At 45.3% G+C, this 22,107-nt stretch overlaps 1 non-coding gene across 1 annotated transcript; it reads left to right on the top strand.

The window, feature by feature from the left end:
- Nucleotides 1-14,964: 14,964 nt before the first annotated feature.
- Nucleotides 14,965-15,071, top strand: LOC136540960 (small nucleolar RNA R71). The gene has a single exon (XR_010780077.1). It is a non-coding gene; the product is annotated as a small nucleolar RNA R71 (small nucleolar RNA).
- The last annotated feature ends 7,036 nt before the right edge of the window (nucleotides 15,072-22,107 follow it).

Raw genomic sequence — 22,107 nt, 5'->3', positions numbered from 1 at the left:
TGGTCAACACAGAGAGTAGTAGACCACGATTATAGTTGAAGATTCCGGTTGTCCGAAGAATGCATGGTGCTCTAAAGAAAAAAGAAAAAGATTTATTTCCTGATCAAGTGTGCCCACTTGTATTTCTGATAAGAAATGTAAGTGACCCTTGTACAGTAGTAGTTATGGCCAACAGTCAGAGCATAGGGGTCGATAAAATAAGCACATTCATCGCAAGGTGAAGTGTGCCCACTTAGTCCCCGAGCCTGGTAGTAGGTGACGTAGGCACATGGTGCCAGGGTCATAAAGTAGAAGACTAGCCAAGCAGCCAGCCAGTCCCCGGGCGTAGCCTCAAGATGAGAACAAGCACATTCACTTCAAGGTGAAGTGTGCCTACTTAGTCCCCGAGCCTGCTGGAAGATGAAGAATGAATCTTGTAGCAAGGTCAAAGAAGTCTGAAAGCTTGCCGACGTCGTCTGACATGCGCGTATCAAGACCCTAGACGTGCTGCCAAGATCAGTACCCTGATCCGAACAACATGGAACAACTTGATAGCACACCGACGAGATGTAGCAAGATCCTAGCAGCAAGGGAGTCCCCGGCATCGCTGGCGATGACCGAGCACCGAGGAGCGAGGAGTCCTCGGCGTCGCTGAAGATGTCCGAGCACCAAGGAGCGAGGAGTCCCCGGCGTCGCTGGCGATGACCGAGCACCGAGGAGCGAGGAGTCCCCGGCATCGTTGGTGATGTCCGAGCACCGAGGAATGAGGAGTCCCTGGCGTCACTGGCGATGACCGAGCACCGAGGAGCGAGGAGTCCCCGGCGTCGCTGGCGATGTCCGAGCACCGAGGAGCATGGAGTCCCCGGTGTCGCTGGCGATGACCGAGCACCGAGGAGCGAGGAGTCCCCGGCGATGTCCGAGCACTGAGGAGCGAGGAGTCCCCGGTGTCGCTGGCGATGACCGAGCACCGAGGAGCGAGGAGTCCCCGGCGTCGCTGGCGATGTCCGAGCACCGAGGAGCGTGGAGTCCCCGGTGTCGCTGGCGATGACCGAGCACCGAGGAGCGAGGAGTCCCCAGTGATGTCCGAGCACTGAGGAGCGAGGAGTCCCCGGCATCGCTTGCGATGACCGAGCACCGAGGAGCGAGGAGTCCCCAGTGTCGCTGGCGATGTTCGAGCACCGAGGAGCGTGGAGTCCCCGGTGTCGCTGGCGATGTCCGAGCACCGAGGAGCGTGGAGTCCCCGATGTCGCTAGCGATGACCGAGCACCGAGGAGCGAGGAGTCCTCGGTGTCGCTGGCGATGTCCGAGCACCGAGGAGCGTGGAGTCCCCGGCATCGGTGGCGATGTCCAAGCACCGAAGAGCGTGGAGTCCCCTGCGTCGCTAGCGATGACCAAGCACCGAGGAGCGAGGAGTCCCCGGCGTCGCTGGTGATGACCGAGCACCGAGGAGCGAGGAGTCCCCGGCGTCGCTGGCGATGTCCGAGCACCGAGGAATGTGGAGTCCCCGGCATCGCTGGCGATGTCCGAGCACCGAGGAGCGTGGAGTCCCCGGCGATGACCGAGCACTGAGGAGCGAGGAGTCCTCGGCATCACTGGCGATGTCCGAGCATCAAGGAGCGTGGAGTCCCCGGCGTCGCTGGCGATGACCGAGCACCGAGGAGCGAGGAGTCCCCGGTGTCCCTGGTGATGTCCGAGCACCGAGGAGCGAGGAGTCCCCGGCATCACTGGCGATGACCGAGCACCGAGGAGTGAGGAGTCCCCAGCGTCGCTGGCGATGACCGAGCACCAAGGAGCGAGGAGTCCCCAGCATCGCTGGCAATGTCCGAGCACCGAGGAGCGTGGAGTCCCTGGCGTCGCTGGCGATGACCGAGCACCGAGGAGTGAGGAGTCCCCGGCGTCGCTGGCGATGACCAAGCACAGAGGAGTCCCCGGCGTAGGCGGCGATGTCCGAGCACCGAGGAGTCCTCGGCGTAGGCGGTGAGGTCCGAGCACCAAGGAGTCCCTGGTGTAAGTGGTGAGGTCCGAGCACCGATGTAGATGACGACGTCCGTGCGGTGAAGTGTGCCCACTTAGTCCTCGAGCACGAAGTATCCATGCGCCGAGGAGTAACCGGCGTAGCTGGCGATCAGTTCGATCAACTGTTCGACGACGGAGTCCATGAACCAAGCGGTCCGACCAGTTGATCGGTGGAGAAGTCCAAGCACCAGGTGGACGATGATCCTGCGATACAAACATGTAGAACGGGTAGTACATGATGTAAAAATAAATGAACTCTGGAGAAAAATCAGCAATGGTGATGAAACGGCGTATGCAGTTCGGCGATCAGTTGGCGTGAAAATATATTTATGTTTAATATAAACCGCCCAAATAGTTAGTGTGTAGCTGAGTCTCTAGCCCTAGCTAGCCCATAGTCTATAACATCGAGAGCAGAGCCCGTGCACGTGTAGGAGGAATAGGCGTGACCAAGGAGCCGCTGCCGACCACCCATAACGCAGAGCGCGGAGCCCATAGCACGTGTAGGGAGGAGTCGGAGATAGGGCCGTCTCTGGAGGCGTCCGAGCATCAACAGGACTGTTTGAGGGTTTGGAAAATCGTTTGGAGAGGAAACATGGAGAAAACAGCCCGGAGAAACATTATGACGATATACAAAGATTGGAGAATATTTAGAAAAATATTAAAGCGTGACTTAGCTTTGTGCGAGATCAAGCGGAGACGCCGACCGACCAGCCGCTGGGAAATCGCTCCACGGATGATATACGTGCATATGCATGATTTGCATGGAGGTGTAGATCGGACGTAGCCTTCGTGTGCTTGCTTGTGTGGTGATGTAGATGCATATGTATTCCTTCATGCAAATTTTAGATTGGATCTAGCACGCATTGTTGATGTCACCATGACTCATATTTTTCTAGTATTAATCTCGACGGAGTCCATGGACTTAGAGCTTGAATGATCCGGCCAGCCAGGTCACGCTGCTGAACGGCTACTCTGACTGTGGCAAATCGTCCGGAGGCGTTGAGTCCTTTCGTTGACTGGCGCTCGTGCATGAGACGAGTCTAAGTTAGATCGACTTTGTCTGCACCGTTCGTGCAGCCACAGGTCTTGCATGTGGTCGATCGACATAAGCCTGAGATCATTGGATCTTCGGTGGAACCAACGTAACGCCCGATGCCAGGCTTGCGGAAGTAGAGCCCCGTGTAGGATCTACGACAGTCGACTCGATCGTTGGTGGAGATCTTGAGCATGATCCGGATCATGAATGTGGTGAAGCTCATGTGCAGCGTCTCGAGATTGGACGATGCGACGAGCCTGCTGTTGTTCGAGCACCTCCTCAATGGTAGCCTGTACGAGTGGTTGGAAGCAGTGTTTCGCATGCCGTAGGGCTGAGCTTGGTAATTCTCCATCAAGGCTTCGCACTCGGAGAGCCAAAGACCCATTGCGGGGGCTGGTCAGCGACGAACGGAGCACCCTTTAGGAGTAGACGTGACCACGAGATCCGTACCGAGTCGTGCAGGATGACTGGCCCGAGCTGGTCGGGTAGATCTGATGTGGGTAGTGGTTACCTGCTTGGTAGGTTGATTTTGAATCGAATCTACCAGAGCTAGGGTTTCAGCAAGCTTGGTGCCGACCTGATTGATGGAGTCGAGCAGGTCGGTGTTGTCGATCTACCTCCCTTTGTAGCGAGGAAGCGAACGACGGGTTGTCGGCATGGCTGAAGACGATGCTGGTGTGGCCAGAGCCAGATCCAACGTGGTCGGAGCCATAGCTGATGCTAGTGAAGTAGTGGTCGATGCAGATTGGATCTGCGCCTCCTCCGTGGTCATGGCGATGAAGTTGTCAGAGCCAGTGGTCCAGGTGATCTAGCCGATGGTGAACGTGAGGCCGTTTGGCGTAGCCATGGAATCGGGGATGATGACCATCTTGTTCGTCTAGGGAGCAGTACACACACCCCCTACCTGGCACGCCACTGTCGACGAAATATGGTTGGCAGTCTACCTAGGGGTATGCCCAAGGTAGTAGATTATCGGCAGACAGGTGCGCAAGCTACGAACGAGATGGTGACGCAAGACAGACACGAGGTTTTATCCAGGTTCGGCCGCCGTGAAGGCGTAATACCTACGTCATGCGTCTGATTGTATTACTGTATGTAAATGAGATGATCCTCGAGAGGGGTCCCCTGCCCGCCTTATATAGTCTGGGGGGCAGGGTTACATATCTAGAAACTAATCCCAACCCGTTACAATTGCCATAGGTGGCCGGATAAGGATTCCTATTCTAACCGACCAGGATCTTGCTTGATCTCCAAGTCTGCCTTGATTCCTTGCGTGGGACTCCGAGCAGATCGACTGGGCCGCGCGTCGTCTTCTAGTGGGCCGGCCCAAACCTAGCCGTAAGGGTATAGGGGTTAATACCCCCACAATGACCATCCGGTCCACTATTTCCCTAAGCTCGGGGAGAGCTCGGGATCTGCTCCATGTGGTTTCTCTCGGCTTGTTGTGTGTCCTGGAGGTGAGATCAGCCTATCGCTTTTCGCCGTCGACACATTCCTAGCACGCTAGTGGGACCACAATCGTCAACATGGATTACCAAATGATCCTCAAGGTCAACCTTGAAGACTTGCTCGACGAGCAAAGGGTGCTCGTTGACAAGGCAGTGAAGGAGTTCCGAGAGAAGTGTCTGTTGTCTTACAGTAGGACGTGAGATTCAGTTCTTTAGAAGACTCCATTACTAAGAGTCCTCCTACATGGACAAAGCTATCCGAGCAAGGAGGCTAGAGCCATAATTGCAGCTCACATGGTTCACAAGACTGTTCATGGAGCTTTTACAAATCACAACCATGTGTTAGCAAATACAATTGGAAGCATCATGAAAGAAGTCTTCTATGGAGTGCTAGTTGATCAAGTGGTACCATCATATTTCAGTGGCTATTGGAAGCAGTGTGCCTAGTTCTAGTCAGCAGCCGAATGGTGGACAGTTTCAGCAACCACCAATACAAGGAGAATAAGCTCAAGATCCTCAAGCTCAGCCAACAACAGGGAGGCAAGGACAAGCCCTACGAACAGTAGGGGGGTACGGTCAAATGACGGGAGGGCAACCACCAGCTCAGCATTCACCAAATGCCCCTGTCGCACAGATGACTCAACTTCCTACTGGATAGAACCAAGTGTATTTAGTCCATAAGCCAACCTCACCAGTTACTCAACAGGTTGTCCAACGGCCAGCACAGGGGAGATTCAACACTTCCTATCAGATGCCTCAGTCGGTCCATAGAGTTGCTCCATCAGTGCAATGGATCATAAAGAATGTTGATCCAAATTATTACAATAGTCGATTGTATGGGTATGCAACTCACAATGCCCAGATCGACTACCCAAAAGGATATCATCTGGTTTCTAATACCAGCACATATGAGCTTTTGCCACACCCTAGGTACCAGAACGCTTATAACTATAATGCACAGCAACTCCAGCAATCTTAGGCTTAGGGTCAATAGCTTCAAGTACAAGGCTCTTAGACTTAGGCCCAAGGACAGCCAAGGCAACAAGTTGCTAGCATGAATGCAGATGAGTTAGCCAATAGGATAATAGCTATAATGTAGAGCCAGTTTGGGATAAAGCCTAAGAATCAGATTGGCTCCTACCAGTGTCCGTATCTGGCCTGGTATGATATTGTGCAGCTTCCACAATGCTATAGAGTCCCTGATTTCTCCAAATTCACTGGGGTAGATGAGATGTCAACCATGGAGCATATCAGCCGCTATCTCATTCAGCTTGGAGACACATCTATTGAGGAAGCACATAATGTTCAATTCTTCCCCTTGTCTCTATCTGGACTGGCCTTTAGTTGGTTCTCATCACTTGAGCCAAACTCAATTACTGGATGGGCCGATCTAGAGAGCAAGTTTCATGCATACTTCTATAATGGGACAGGAGAGAAAAAGATCACAGATTTGACAAACATGAGGTAGAGAAATAATGAGTCGGGCTCTGAGTTCATTCAAAGATTCAGAGAAGTAAGGAGCCATTGCTACTGATTGAATCTGTCTGATGGCCAATTAGCTGAATTGGCCCTTCAAGGGATGTCCCCAATGCTCAAAGAGAAGTTCGATGTAGACTCCGAGGGCTATGATCCAGAAGTTGCAACCATTGAATGGACATGGGGCAAGACTCCTGTATCTTATTCCTGGGTGAAGGAAATAGAAAATGCCTATGACTTTGACATCAAGAAGGTCGATAAGATCTTTAATTTGCTACTAGAGAAGAAGCAGTTGAAGTTATCTGCAAATCATGTGATCCCTTCGTCTGGAGAACTTAAAGGGAAGAAATACTACAAATTTCACAATGCTACTAATCATAACACTAATGAGTGCAGAATCTTCAGCCTGCATATTCAGAAGGCCATTGAGCAAGGGAATATCAAGTTTGAGCTAGCTAAGAAACCAATAATGGACATAGATAAGCATCCATTTCCAGAGGTGCATATGGTAGAGTTCCAGTTGGCTATATGGAAAACAAAGGTCTTGACATTAGCTAAGGCTAAAGAAGATGGATCAGTTGACCCCAAGGTTCAGATATTGGCTAATGAGTACAAGAAGGCTAAATAGCAACGTGATCATCAAAAGAGCTGATATGAGCAAGGTGACACTTCCAGAACTGGTGCTATGCGTCCTCATGTGACTTCTAGGATTTTATTAAACAAGTGACAACGTTAGATGGAGAAGGATTACCAATGTCGGCTTGAGGAAGAAGAATATGAACACCAATATGAAGAAGAAAGGTATGAAAGAGATCAATTGCATTGGAACTATCCTTTCTTCAGACACTGTCAGAATGAAGGTTTGAAATTGCCTACAAGATGTAACTGCCCTGAGTGCAGTAATCAGTATTCAGAGTTCAGGCAATCTCAAGCCAACCGCTAGTCTATCCATGAGCATTTAAGTTAAAAATCTAACAACGTGGATTGGCGTATAAAAAATGGAGTTCACAATCGGTAGGTAAACGTGAACATGATCAAAACTGGGCCGGTCATGATAAAGGAGAAAAAGAGTATGTTTGGCAACAAGGTCAATGGTGTCTAGTAGGTCTGATAAGAAGTCAGAAAAGAAGGGTTTAATGCTTAAGGAACAGAGAATTAGAAGCTCCAAAATCTAGCAGACCTCGGGCATGGCATGTCAAACAAACAACCGATAAGGGTAAGCCATCAGTTAATATTAATATGGTATTCACTTGATATGCAGAACTCAGATCCTCCTCAAAATAGCAGAGGAAATACAAGTGCCTCTACAGTGAAATTGTAAAAGCAGACATCTTGAAAATTGATGGTGAGCATCAACAGCCGATCCAAGCAGTTGGCTCTGGAGATGCGTCTTAATGTATTCTCCAATTGATGATAAAGAGGGGAAGTTAGGGCAAGAATTTACATCGACTGATTTACTAGTAGAGGTTGACATTGGACCTGGCGATAGGCCTAGGCCAACGTATATAAGTGCTAAATTAGATCCTGAGTATAAATAAGAATTAATAAATCTTTTGAAGGACTATCGAGATTGTTTTGCATGGGAATATTATGAAATGTCTGGTCTTAGACGATCAATTGTAGAACATTGGCTGCCTATTAAGGATTGATATTGACCATTTAAACAAGCCCTAAGGAGATTTAAACCTAAATTACTTAAAGATATTAAAAGGGAAATTACAAGGTTTTATGAGGCTAAGTTTATTCGACAGTGTCATTATGTAGAATGGATTTCAAACATAGTCCCTATGCTCAAGATGAATGGAAAACTAAGAGTTTGCATTGACTTTAGAGATTTGAACAAAGCTACACCTATGAATGGTTATCCAATGCCGATAGCTGACCTTTTAGTGGATGCAGCTTCGTGTCACAGGGTTATCAGTTTTATGGATGGCAATGCAGGCTATAATCAAATCTTCATGGCTAAGGAAGATGTTCCTAAGATTGCTTTTAGGTGCCCTAGAGCCATTGGTTTATATGAGTGGGTAGTCATGACAATCATCATAAAGAATGCTAGTGTAACTTATTAGCAAGCCATGAATTATATCTTTCATATGTTGATCGACAGAATAGTTGAAATTTAAATCGATGATGTGGTCGTGAAGTCCAGGAGTTATAAAGAACATCTAGCTGATCTACGAGAGACTTTGGAGTACACAAGAAAGCATGGCTTGAAGATGAACCCGAGCAAGTGTGCTTTCGGGGTATCAACTAGAGAGTTCCTAGGTTTCATGGTCCATGAAAGGGGGATTAAAGTTGGACAAAAGAGTATGAAGGCTAAAGCGGTCCCGCCAACAAATAAAACCCAACTGCAATCTTTGATCGGCAAGATTAATTTTATCAGAAGATTTATCTCAAATTTGTCAGAGAGGATGTTGCCATTCTCCCCTTTATTGAAGTTAAAAGCTGATCAAGAATTTAGATGGGGCAACATACAACAGAAGGCATTTGATGAAATTAGAGAATATATGAAGTCTCCGCTAGTATTAATCCCTCCACAACATGGTAAACCTTTTAAATTGTACGTGCCGGCCGATAGCCATACGATTGGGTCAGCCTTGATGCAAGAATTTGAAGAAAAAGAATGAGTTATCTTCTATCTAAGCAAAAGGCTTTTGGATCCAGAGACAAGGTATTCTCCTATCGAAAAGTTATGCTTGTGCCTATATTTCTCATGCACTAAATTATGGCATTATTTGTTATTGGCTGAATGTACTGTGGTGTCTAAAGCTGATATGATCAAGCATATGTTATCAATGCCAATTCTGAATGGGAGGATAGGAAAATGGATTCTGCCATTATCTAAATTTGATATGAGATACGAATCGACCAAAGCAGTTAAAGGGCAAGTAATGGCTGACTTTGTGACTCATCATCATGGACCCAATATCAGTTATGTGGAACCAATGCCCTGGACTTTGTTCTTTGATGGTTTATCGTGTAAACAGGGTGGCAGTATCGTATTGTTATTATCTCACCCTGAGGGTCAAGTTTTGAATTCACTTATCCTATCAAACCAATGTCCACCGGTAATCAAGCTAAATATGAAGTCATCCTTAAAGGACTTCAACTTCTTCAAGAAGTAAAGGCCAATACCATTGAGATATTTGGAGATTCTCAATTAATAATTAATTAATTAATCAGCCTGTATGAGTGTAACGATGATATCCTAAGGAATTACTATGAGAAATATCAAGGCTTGATTGATGAGTTCCCCATGGTCACCATAAAGCATATTCCAAGGGCTCAAAATCATGAAGCTATTCGACTAGCTCAAAGTGCTTCTGGTTATCAGCAAATTCAAGAAGTCTTTAGCAGCAAAATTATTGCCGACGATTGGAGATGTGAAATAATAGATTATCTTAGAAATCCATTGCAGAAAGTCTCCAGAAAGCTCAGGTATAAGTCAATCAAATATGTCTTGCTTGATGATCAACTATATTATAAAACAGTCGATGGAGTGTTGATCAAGTGCTTAAATCAAGAGGATGATAGAGTTCTCATGGGAAAGGTTCATGGAGTTTGTGGAGAACATCAATTGGCTTATAAGATGAAATGGATTATCAGGAGATCAGGCTACTTTTGGCCAACAATGTTGGAAGACTGTTTTGGATATTATAAGGGGTGTCAAGATTGCCAGAGATTCGGGAATGTTCAAAGGTCACCAACATCGGTTATGAATCCTATAATCAAACCATGGCCGTTTAGAGGTTGAGGGATCGATCTGATCGGCCAAATTTATCTGCCATTCAGCAAATGTCATAAGTTCATAGTGGTGGCGATAGATTATTTTACCAAGTGGGTTGAAGCAATCCCGCTGAAGATAGTGGCGTCCCAGAACATGATTGGCATTGTCTAGGAACATCTCATTTATCAATTTGGGGTTCCCCAAACTATCACAACTGATCAAGGGACAATGTTCATATCTAAGGAATTCGAGAATTTTGCTGCTAATATGGGATTTAAACTATTAAATGCTTCTCCTTACTATGCTTAGGTCAATGGGGAAGCTGAGGCATCTAATCAAACGTTGAACAAGCTGATCAAGAAGAAAATAAACGATCGACCAAGGAAATGACACTTAACATTGAATGAGTCACAGTGGGCTCATCGGATGGTGTATCATGGATCAACTAAGTGCCCTCCTTATGAGCTAGTTTATGGCCATACAACCGTTCTTCCTTGGGAGATTAGGATGTGACATATTGAATTTCAAGATAACCTAACAACCGATGATTACAAAGTCCTGATGATGGATAACCTAGAAGATTTAAATTGCCATCGGCTTCACGCTTTGGCTCAAAGCTCACAAATTAAGGATTACCAAGTATTATAACAAGAAGGTTAAATCTAAGCAGTTCCATGAAGGTCAATTGGTTTGGAAGGTAATTTTTGCTGATTAGGACTAAAGACAGTGCGTATGGCAAGTGGTCACCTAATTGGGAGGGGCCTTATCGTATCACTAGCTGCGTGTCTGGCAATGCTTACTTTTATGAAACATTGGAAGGCGAAGGCTTCAATAGAGCACTCAATGGAAAACATTTTAAGAAATATTATCCCAGTATTTGGGTTAATGCCTGAGGTAGCTGGCTACATTTTCATCATCTTTTATAGCTAGTATAAGAGGGTATCGCCTTTAGAACAAAAATAAAGCAACTTCGACTCATATCAAGAGGGAAAAGTCGATGCGGCATGCATCGCCTTTAGAGCAAAAATAAAACAAAATCTACCATACTCAAGGAAACAAGAAAGGAAAAGTCGGTTCAAACATAAGGAGTTTAATCATTGGTTTCCTGCTATAATCTAAAGGCAAAGAAACACTTTATTTACAATGTCTCCGGCTGAAGAAGAAAAAGCTTGGGTATTCGCGGCGTATGAGAAATCCTCAACTAAGTTCTCATGATCTTCAGGACCATCGATCACTGGAAAACCTTGGGGAAGAAGTGAAAGCTCATATCTAGAGCGAACTTGCGCCACAACCAGAGCAGCAGTAGCACTATGACGAACACCATGAAGACCTAGCATAATTTGGAACATCGTGTAGGCGAACCACCGGTACGTTACCCCAGGCGTTGACTGATTGTGCAACATAGTCTACAACCGAAGACTTCCCAGCTACGACGACAAAGCTAATAGATTCAAAGGAAGAGTAGTTAGAAGTCTATGAAATCAGGATTGTGAAGATAAGAGTTACCATAAGGGATCTCACCTATGATTCTAGCCTCAGCTTCTACCAATGTCATTTGGATAGTGTTGGCCCTATTCTCTGAGATGGTGAGGGCGTCCTGCATCACGTTTAGATGAAAGTCCATTCATCTGAGATTGTGAACCGTGTTGGAATACAAGGCATGGGCCTCATCTCTCTCCTGAATGAAGCGGTTAGCTTCGTCCCCATTGTAGAAACTAGAGGGTTCTAGGGAGGAGTTTACTGGAGCCACCATGTTCGCGTCACTGGAGCCGATGATCGCATGAGTAGGAACACCGCCATTTGAGTGGGCCCTGCACATATGAAAAGTTAAGACGATCCACTCAGGAACCATGAGATCATGTTTGTCCTTACTCTTGGAGGCGAGAACGTTGATGTGATGGCATGAGCTCATAAGGGATCTCATCGATAGGTTGCTTGCCATTGTCCATCTCTTTGGCAAGAGATGATAATTTTGGATCTAAAGATGAGGGAAGCGATTCGCACCAGAGGCACAAGCGATTGGGACAAGGCAGATTGGTTTCTCGGTCACAACCATGGCCCATATTTATAGCCCGGGCAGACGCAGCGGTAGAACTCCTTGGGGACATGCGATTAGATTTGGTTATGGAAACAAATCATCACACCGGGGATTGAGGAAACAGCTCATGAGGAAATAAAGGATGCGACGGATTTATTGCTTTCCATAGTCATGAGCATCCTGGATCCCAGGGGTTTGTTACAAAGAGGATTACACTTGATGTCAACTAACCAACCCAAGAAGACTTTATTAGATTGAAGGGAGTCCAGACCCTGCAAAGCCAAAAAACATGGACAGAGATCACATCGGCTAAAGATGGAAGTAGCATCAGGAGGGAGAGATAATAGGCCTATGAAGAAAGCGTTGATTTATTTCACAAGCTTCTTGGCATAGGCAGAGCGAACAAGGGTAAGGTGTCCACACATTTGAGCCCTTGCAAACACTAGAATAGCCTGATACCGTAGGTGAGAAGACTTAGGTGATATCATAAGAATTCTTCTAGCCACGGAGGCTGATTCCCTTGCTTGACAAGGCGCTAAAATGGACAACACAATTGCCCTAAACACAAGAATTGTTCTAACCATGAAAGATCTTCATGGAGCAATGATCCATGGAGGATCCGACAAAACTAGAAGTTTTCGGAGGTATGAAGATGAGAGGAGCATGGTAGAGACCTGAGGTCCTTCAGTAAGACCGGTATGATATTTATGCCCATCAGAAGAACTAAGTGCCGAACACCCGTGAACCGATAGTTCACTCGTGAAGCCTTGGAGTATGGGATGGCAATAAGAGAATAGTAATCCCATGAAACCTATAGATAGGTTGGAGGAGCAAAAATGATAAGAACAAAGCTAATGGGCCTGGGATGGTTCTCTTGATCTCTGATGAAAGATTGCCGACGGCTTCAAGGGAGAATTTTGGGATAAAACCATTTCATTCCAAAATTGGGGGGCATGTGCTGACACCAAAATTTGGGTCAATGTAGCGCCCTTGGATTTCATCATTTGTTAAGAAAACCAAAGTGTCTTCGGGATTAGCTAGCCAAAAGGGCATCAAGATCGGCTGAATTCCATGATGTCAACATTTCAAGAATGGGATATGCCAATGGAAAATGTTGGCGATCAGGAGCAAAAAAGCATGATGGACTCCATAGAAGGGAAAGATTGGAGTCCAAGTTATCTTAATTTAGAATGTTTGTCTTCTTTTATGAATTTTGAAACCAGTTTTGTTCGACCAGGACTCGTACTCAAGCCTCGGTTATAAATATTAGACCCCAGCTATTGTAATAGACATCTCTCATCGATCAATCAAACAAGTACCTTTACTTTTTGGCTTACGCCACCTCTCAGGAGTAGGAGTAGAGTAGATCTCGGCGAGTTCTTTGCGCAAGTAGGGCTGCATCGGTTAGGTCCGACCTCTTGTTTGTTTGTGAGTATCCGTCATGACTTATACTTTGTTTGTAAGTCTGCATTCATTAGGTTTGACCTCTTACAACCTTTGTATAAGTTTGTTATCAACTTTTATCAGTAATTGTAAGGTTGCATCCATGCGGCTTGATCTCGTACAATTCCTGGTATAAGTTACCCCTCAATTCTTATCAAAATTTGTAAGGTTGCATCGGTCTAACTCGATCTCGTACAAATTTTGATACAGATTAGTTATCAGTTAAATCTATTAAGATTGGTAGGGTTTTCTTGCTGTTTTAATAGATTTGCTAGTTATCGATTTTGTTATAATTAGTATTCTCACTATTTGTAACAACATCATCCCTTACTCGATTAAGATTGAAATGGATCGACTTCATATCTCTTCAAGCTATCGTCTTGTCGCTTCATCCTATTCACATCTCACTTTGACGATGGTTTCGACTAGATTAGTTGTTTTGTCTCAATCTTGATCGAACATAGCATGTGGTCAAGGTGTGGTTGACCCTAAGTAAGCTTGTTAGTTGATGAAATCTAGTCTAGAACTGCTATTATGGCCGCCATCGATCCGGTCGACCCCCACTGTTAGCATTATAGATCAGAAATTATCAATTAATAAGTTTCGCTTGTGGTCAAACATAGTCTCTGGCTGCATGCTATGTTTGCATCGGCTATTTAGCCGATCACCCACACTTTCATGATCGTAACATGCTTTCACGATTCTGTTAAGTGTGAATAAATTCATATTCTTTGAAGGTTTAATCTGTTATCTTTATTATGTCTGCCATCGATCCGGTCAAACCCCACTATTAGAGACAATAGGTTGGATCTGATAGGTTTATGGATCTATCTATGTTTAATGGTTGAGTGTTTGCATGTTATGAGCTTACTTTCACTAGAATCGGCTATTTTAGCCGATAGCCCGCTTATTGAGAATATATTGGCTTCATATGTTTGTACTTGTTCTTATTATGGTCAAAAGCTAGTATGTTTCTCATTTGATATAGATGCTTTCATGCTTACTCATCATACCTTCACATGCTCTCATGATCATCTGCTGCTAAGATCTATATACTTGACTATCTGATGATTGCTGACATGATTATTGCTTTACATCGTGAACATGCTGGATATCGACTCTTTAGTCGATAGCCTTATCACATTGGCTACTTAGCTGCACATTTGGAACTGTCTAGAGCAACACCGACATGTTCCACCTTAAATTACTAATCAATCTGTCCTCCTTGTCAATTATAGGGTCAAATTGACTAGCATGCCCCAAGTCACGACCATCCGGTCTGGTATTTCCCTAAGCCCGAGGAGAGCTCAGGATCCGCTCCACGTGGTTTCTCTCAGCTTGTTGTGTGTCCCAGCGGTGAGGATCAGCCCATCGCTTTTTGCCATTGGCAATTCTACCGGGGACGATAGTTGTTGTTGTTGATGGAGTTCACATCCTCATGGCTTTTAGAATAGTTATTCCCTTAATGCCTAGTGTTTCCACATTCTTCACATGTCACACGGGAATCATGAATGTGCATGACTTCTTGCTTTTCATTGGCTCGATCTTCAACCCTTTTCATCAGTAGATCCATCTTGGCAGACAGCATGTCTACCTCCTTGAGTTGATGCATACCTCCACCTCTCTTCGGGGTTGAAGACATCCTTCATTCCATCCTTGGTTGGAGGCCATCTTATCTATGAGAGTTGTTGCTTGTGTGATTGTGAGTGATAAAAATGCACCTCCAGCAGCAGCATCCACATTCTCACAAGTGTTGTTTGTCAACCCATGACACAAAGTCTGTATGAGTAGCCAATTCTCCATTCCATGATAAGGACATTCTGATATGTAGTCTTGAAAGCGTTCCCATGCTTCAAGGACAGATTCATCATGTTGGTGCTGAAAACTTTAAATTCTTCCACGCAGAGCGTTGGTTTTGCCCATGGAAAGAACATTGCTAGGAAGGCAGTGGAGCAGTTTTCCCATGTAGTATTCTTGTCTTTGTTGGCGTAGAACCATTTCTTTGCCTTCCCCAAAGTGAGAATGGAAAGAGGTGAAGTAATATGGCGTCTTTGGTAACTCCTTTGATGGTGAAAGTGCTACAAATCTCTAGGAAGTATTGGAGATGAGCACTCACATCTTCATGTGCCTTTCCATAAAACTGGCTAGCTTACACCATGTTGATGAGTGCTGGCTTGAGCTCAAAAGCATTGTCTCCAATGTTAATTGTTGGTCCAGTATGGATGTTGGCCGTAGTTGGAGCAGAGATTTCACAGAGAGTCTTGTCGGCCATGGCTTCGAAAATTGGTGTTAAGCTACGCCTTGTCTGGTTGTCTTCTAATTCTAAAGCTGAAACTTTCTTGAGTTTGGCCTTAGTCCTCCTGAATAGTGCTTCTAGATCTTCAATGTAGTTTGTCGGAAGGTCAAAACTAGTCATACATTACCCTACATAAGATATGGAAGTAGACAGAACAAGGGTAAGCCTGCTTGAGTAGAGGTAAATGGTTTTCTGATCTCATCTATAAGTAAAGGTTTATCAATATTCCTTTTGATTGCCTAGCTACCTTTCTCGGCAACGACGCCAGAAATGCTTGTTGGTACTTCTTAGCATCACTAATAAAAATGACACTTAAAAAGTATTTTGGTATTTTAATTTGACTCAGAAAGAATATATATATGTATGAGGAATTCTACAAGCGCATAGATAATATACCATTGCAGCATTTCACCCGAGAGTATTTTAGGTATCGTTATTTATATTTTTACCTCAGGGAAGGACTGGCAAGGGAAATTATTGATAACTCATACTTATACTTATGATGGACGAATAAACCACCCAACCTTCTACTCTGAGCAGGGGTAAATCAAGAGATAGGATATATGTAATGAATGATAATATATGATAAATGAACACTCAGAGTACTCCTTATGATAGTAGATACAATAGAGAAACTAATTCCTAAGTCATTCTTAATTACAAGTCAAGGCATACTTTGATTAGTGCAATTATACTTAATAATCATGGCTAAGAATTAACTTCATATCTAAACATAAGGGATATTACTAAGGAAGATCAAGAACAGAGCCTGACTTCCTTCGCAACTAGATCCTACTTGGCCTACATTTGGGGAATGGACTACAAAGGACTCAACGAGAATGTCACACTCGTGATCTACCACATGGCCCAGAATATAGGGTGCATCCGCAGGAAAAACAACATATAAGCACCATGCTTACACAATGTCGACCACTCACCCTGTGTACTTTAGAGCAAGCACTTTGCGAACTTATGTATAAACATAATGATAATCTTGCTATACTAAGTATATAATCAAAGCAAACGATGATCATGATAACTAAGAACATGAATAATATTAAGAACAATGTCATAGCAATTGCAGCAAACATATGAATAATGAAACATACAAGAGAGGATACAAAAGGCTATATCAAACCACGCTCTTGACAAGATCAGGAATCCAAGTGAAGTTTGCCTCTCTCAAGATCTAACTTATCTAGTTATGCCTAAATATTTGTGGAGCTTTGAGGTTCTTCTCTTCTAATGATGATCTCTCTTGATGATGGAGGATTGATGATACCCGGGGGGGAGGGTATGTGGTGATATATATAGGGAGAACCAGGGGTCCATCGTCAAATTTGAGCCCTCTAATTGAACCGACCTTGAGCAATAGTGTATGATTGATCCATAGAGGCGGTGGAGAACCAACATTGAAGCAGAGGCTGACTAGTTGGACCCACAAGCTGGGTGGCTTGCAAGTGGGGTTGGCCGGCCTGACTTGGCAGCATCTTGGTCTCTGTCATGGTGGTTTTCCTTTTGGAGTGTTCTGGAGTCTTCCTAAGTCATTTTCGTTGCAGATAAACATGATTTAATCTGGTGATTGGGTCCACCTTGACATTTTTTTGGATAAACCCTGCTGAAAACATAGATTCACTAAAACACATGGAATTTGTCAGTGTAAACCCCTAAACCTATCTTTGGTGATGGAATTAAGTACATATGCAGGTTCTATTAACGGTTTATGATTGATGTTAACTACCATCAACAACCTCAATGGGTTCTCCCGCTAAGTGAGTGTTTGTGATTCTTATGATATTGTCTTTTGAATAGCTAAGCTTTACTCTTATTTGCTTGTGGGATCATCATCCTTTCTTGTAGCGGATACTCTAGTAGAGGGCCCCTAATATAGACGGAAAACCATGTACGACGCTAGAGTAGTAGTTGATAGTGTATATGTGGTGCCTAGGCTAGAGGCTACCTTTATTTGCCTCATTCCCCATGATTGAGGGGTAGGTAGTAGGTGGTGATAGCCCTATCTGTCCCTTGTAATCCCCCACATTTGGGTTCAGCGTAGAGCTAATGGTCGGTATCACCTGGCAGACTAGGTGCGCTCCAGTGCCCGAAGTGAGCAAGTAGAAGTGAAGTGTATCTATCCGTAGACTCTAAAAGCATAGGAATCCATCTCAACCTCTACCAACTCTACCCTTGTGTTGTCCTTGGACGATCTAACTAGAAGAGTACTTCCGTTTCCTAGGGAAAATATGACACCCTGAATACTTCCGGGTGAAGTGCTATAATGGTAAATCCATGCGCTTGCGGATTATTTCTATATGCGTTAAGAAATACCAACATGCCACGATGCCACTAAGAGAATAGGAGACGATGATGAATGCCACAGTGAGCTCACATCACACAGGAGAGTTGACGAACCCCCACCTTGCCAACATTGTTGTCACGACCGGCATTGTAGCATCACGCTACGCCATGCTGCGATGTGGGCACAAAACCATGACGACAACCATACCCAGATGTACGCTAACACCAAGACAAGATGGCCTTCCTTGCAAGCCAAGTTTGCTAGTTTCCCCTCCCTCAGGCTCATGATCACTTGGTCGGGAGAACCTATCTCTCTGTATGTCTCTCTTCCAAATGGACGGACTCTCGAGACTTCATTCAGGTAGTCCCTCACCTCTCTCCCACCTCTTTCCCTCTTCTTACACACCCCATTGTAAAAACATCAAAGCATTCAACCGAGTAACATGCACTTAAACTTTCTTTGAGACTAGACATAGGGCTCCGGCCTAAACCAGTATAATTCCTTGTATCTTTGGATGCTACCATCATCTTCCTAGAGCAACATGACATACATATAAATTTAGTCGTTGGTTGATAAAACACCGACACTACCCTAGCCTCAAGTTAAGACTAGAGCATCAACTAGTGATGAACAACCCATACTATTGAGAGCCCAGTTAACACAGGAGTATAAGCATAACCAAAGTATAACTAGAGAACAAGACTAGTACATAAAGTAAAAGACTTGAAATAGTACTTGCATAGAAAGTAACATAATGAACTAAATAAAGTATTTACATGAGAGAAACAAAGCTATACTAGACTCCTGAAGACTGCTCCAGAGCACCCACCAAAACTAACACTACTACTAGTAGAGATACATCTTGAAAGAGTAAAGAGATAGCTACATCTTTTGATGTTTTGGTGTGTGTTACAAGTGAGGGGTGAGGGTCCTATTTATAGTGCTAGGAGGAGTAGAGGATACCCCATCGCCACATCATCGATCCATGGAAGAGCACCTCACAACCCTTGGATCAACCACCAATGAAACTACCTTAAACTGATGCACCATGTTGCTCCACACTATGTTTTCTTGCATGTGTCCAAAGGAGAGCCGGTTTGGTTGAAGTGGGTCATCGGGCGATGTGGGAGCGCATCGGCCGACCCCCCACTGATGAGTGGGCCCTCCTCCTTTGGTGTGGGGCCCCTTGAGGTGTAGTAAAGTGTGGGTATGAAGGTGCTTTGTTCATTTGAGCATCGACATAAGCATGGTGAGTCTACAATCCATGTGATGCACCTCTTTAGCCTTTGATCTTGCACTGACTTGAAACCAACGGTGGGAAGAGCTTGAGAGTGTGTTTCTTGGACACTCCCATGGATTGGTGAGGTGGCACAAGTGTTGCCACATTGGCTGACGCCAGGTGGGGTCGAGCGACCCCACCAAGTGGCCCTTGGTGACCCTACCTTGCTCCACTTGCTTCTAGTGTTTGATATTTGATGTTTTTGTGTGTTTTCCTGCATAGGCAAAGATCTCCAAGCACAAGTGGAAGTTGGTCAATTATAAACATTAATCACTACTATGGTGTTGATTTCCTTCCAATTTGATGCAATGTTGATGGTCAAAATTGATGTTTAAGGACCATCAACATTGGCTAGGTTCGTATGCGGTCCAGACAAATAAACAAGATCAGCTGCAGGCTATGGGCCTATCACTAGCCGTGGTCCACGCAAACAAACATGCCATGTGTGTATACGTGGATGCTAGGGTTACAAGACGTCGTGGAGCGTTGAGGAAGCCCTTGAAGAGTACAAGGTTGTAGTGCCGCAGACTCATAGAGCCTCTTGCAGAGGCATCTATTGCCTTGCCTGAGGAATAGTTGGGGCAACATATGAAGTGCACATTGGGAGAACGAGGAGTCCAAGATGAAATCAATTTTTCTAGCCTTGTGCCTCCTACACACCTGCCAACTTTGGACTGCTGAGTACGACCTCTATAAAAAAAGAATGCAACAATGGTTTGCGTGCCAGTTAAACTGATTCACCTTTGATTAAGTTTTTAGTGAATGGTATTCACATTTATGACTCCAAATCTATATATTATGAAGATACATTTCATAATTAATCTAATAGTATTTATTTGATTTCATAAAATTTGATTCTTTCTTATCTATAATTGGTTAAAGGTGCTTTGCGAAGTGCTTAGACTTGTTAGACCACCGCTTATGCACTTGCTCTAGGTTTAGGCCTAGTGTTTAGTGAGGTTTGCATACCTCTTATCGCTTGGTGCTTGCACGCACCATTGTTGTACACCAGAGGGGCTGGTACTCTTGCGAGACCACATTAACCACGTTTGTTGTTTGCCTGCCACCGTGTACTTGAGGGAATGAGGCCCGTGGCGGTTTGGCCAGAAGCTTGACAGTGAAGACGGCGAGGAGCGGTCTAGGAGAGGCTATTCTAGAGTCCCACTTGCGTGTTGGGGAGGCCCGGGGCTATCCATGGAGTTACCTGACTAGAACTTTGGCCCTTGTGAGCAACCTTGCGAGGGGCTCCAACGAGGACTAGGGGAAGCTTGCATGCTTCTTGACACCTCGGTAAAAATACCAGAGTTGTCGACGAGAGTTTGCATCTCTATCGCTCTTTACCTTCTGCACTTAATTTTTGTACATATTGGTTGTGTGCTTGTTTTCCTAACTTAGTTGATAGGCTAATTGATAGGTTTGGAACCTATATTACTCTTTTGCGGTAGAGATAGTGTTGGGTCAAGATACCCTGGGTATCTCAAGGCACTGAATAGATAGCCGCTTGGGCGGCCCAACCAGCCAAATCCAAGCAACCACGGCCCAACTTAAGCCACGAAGTTCCTAGACCGAACACCAAGACAAGCGGTCCACCATGACCTCACCCTTCTCCTTCCACTGCATGCTACGCAGTCGCGCTCGACGTTCCCCGTCTCGATCCCTTGGAAAGCATAGGGAGAGGCTGGACACCATCAAGTACACCTACCCTGACAGATCGAGACACCCACGCTTTGCTCACTCCACCAGGACAGAGAGGACGACCATCTTGAGGCAGACACCATCCCTGTGTGCCCCTGCACAAACAAGGCAACACCTCGGTCCAGTGACGACTGGTACGGCACTGCACCATCCAAAGTCAGACAAGCAAGATGGGCGTACGACCCCACCCACTATGGGATGGGTCGCATGACCCTGGTCTTTGCTTCACAAGACCAACCAGGCCATCGAGGACCTCGACCAGACAACTAAGGGTCAAGGCCTATAGCACCATGACCTAGGAAGGCGATTAATGACCTGAGGAGCAGCCGGCTGCTCCCTCATTGACGCCGATGCCACCAGAAGCAAAGGAGACGATGACAAAGGCCACGGTGAGACCACACCGCATAGAACAGTTGGTGACCCACCGCCATGCCAATAGTGTCGTCACGACCGGCACTGTAGCACCACGTCATGCCACACCACGGGATGAGGAACAAGATCACGACAACCATGACCATGACCATGTTTGTGCGTGCGATGATGCCAAGACAAGACAGGATGGATTGCTGGCCAAGTTTCCTCGGTTATCCCTCCCTTGGGCTCTCGACCGCTTGGATTGGGAGAACTGTCTCTCTACTGTAACCTAGCTCCCGAACTCTATGTAAGGGCGGCCAGGCTCACCTTCACAGGGGACGAAATCTTGAGTCTCCATTCGGGCTTTCGTTCTCCTCACTCCTCCTACCTCGAATCCCTTAGCTTACACACCCCATTGTAAGACCTTAGAGCACTTTGAATCGAGGAACACGAACTCGCTACCCTCTGTGAGACTACACGTAGGGCTCTGGCTTGAAACAGTATAATTTCCTTGGGTCTTTGAGTGATACCATCGTCTTCCTAGAGCAGCGTGACACTTATAAATTCACTCATTGGTTCATAAAACACCGACATATAGCAACACAGATAGTAAAACGTTAGTTGCACATATAAATAGTTTATTTATTGCATAGGTTTTGACTAGGTTGTTTTAGAGGCTATAGTTTAGAAATAGCTTTTAAGTTGCCTAATTTACCTCCCTATTAAGCGTCACGATAGGACGTGGGCCCTATGAAACCTAAATCTATACACCTAAAAATCCCTATAGCTATCGTCTGCTCCCCCGCCTCTGCCCCGCCCCACGGTAAAAAAACACCAGTGTTCCTTAATTTAACGTTGTGAATAGAGATTAGATTAGGAGTGGGTAAGAGAATAGAAAGAAATACGGGGTTCCAGATGTAAAGACGCGAGAGAGAAAAGGTGGGAGGGCCTTTATAATTTTTGAAATAGATCAGGGTTCCTGATGCAAAATGTCCAGATCCGAGTGGGCTTTCTGGTGGGC

Source organism: Miscanthus floridulus, chromosome 2 (assembly GCF_019320115.1).
Source record: "Miscanthus floridulus cultivar M001 chromosome 2, ASM1932011v1, whole genome shotgun sequence".
Taxonomy (NCBI): Eukaryota; Viridiplantae; Streptophyta; class Magnoliopsida; order Poales; family Poaceae; genus Miscanthus; species Miscanthus floridulus.
Note: the sequence above shows the minus strand (reverse complement) of the source record. Positions and strands in the feature narration are given on the sequence as shown.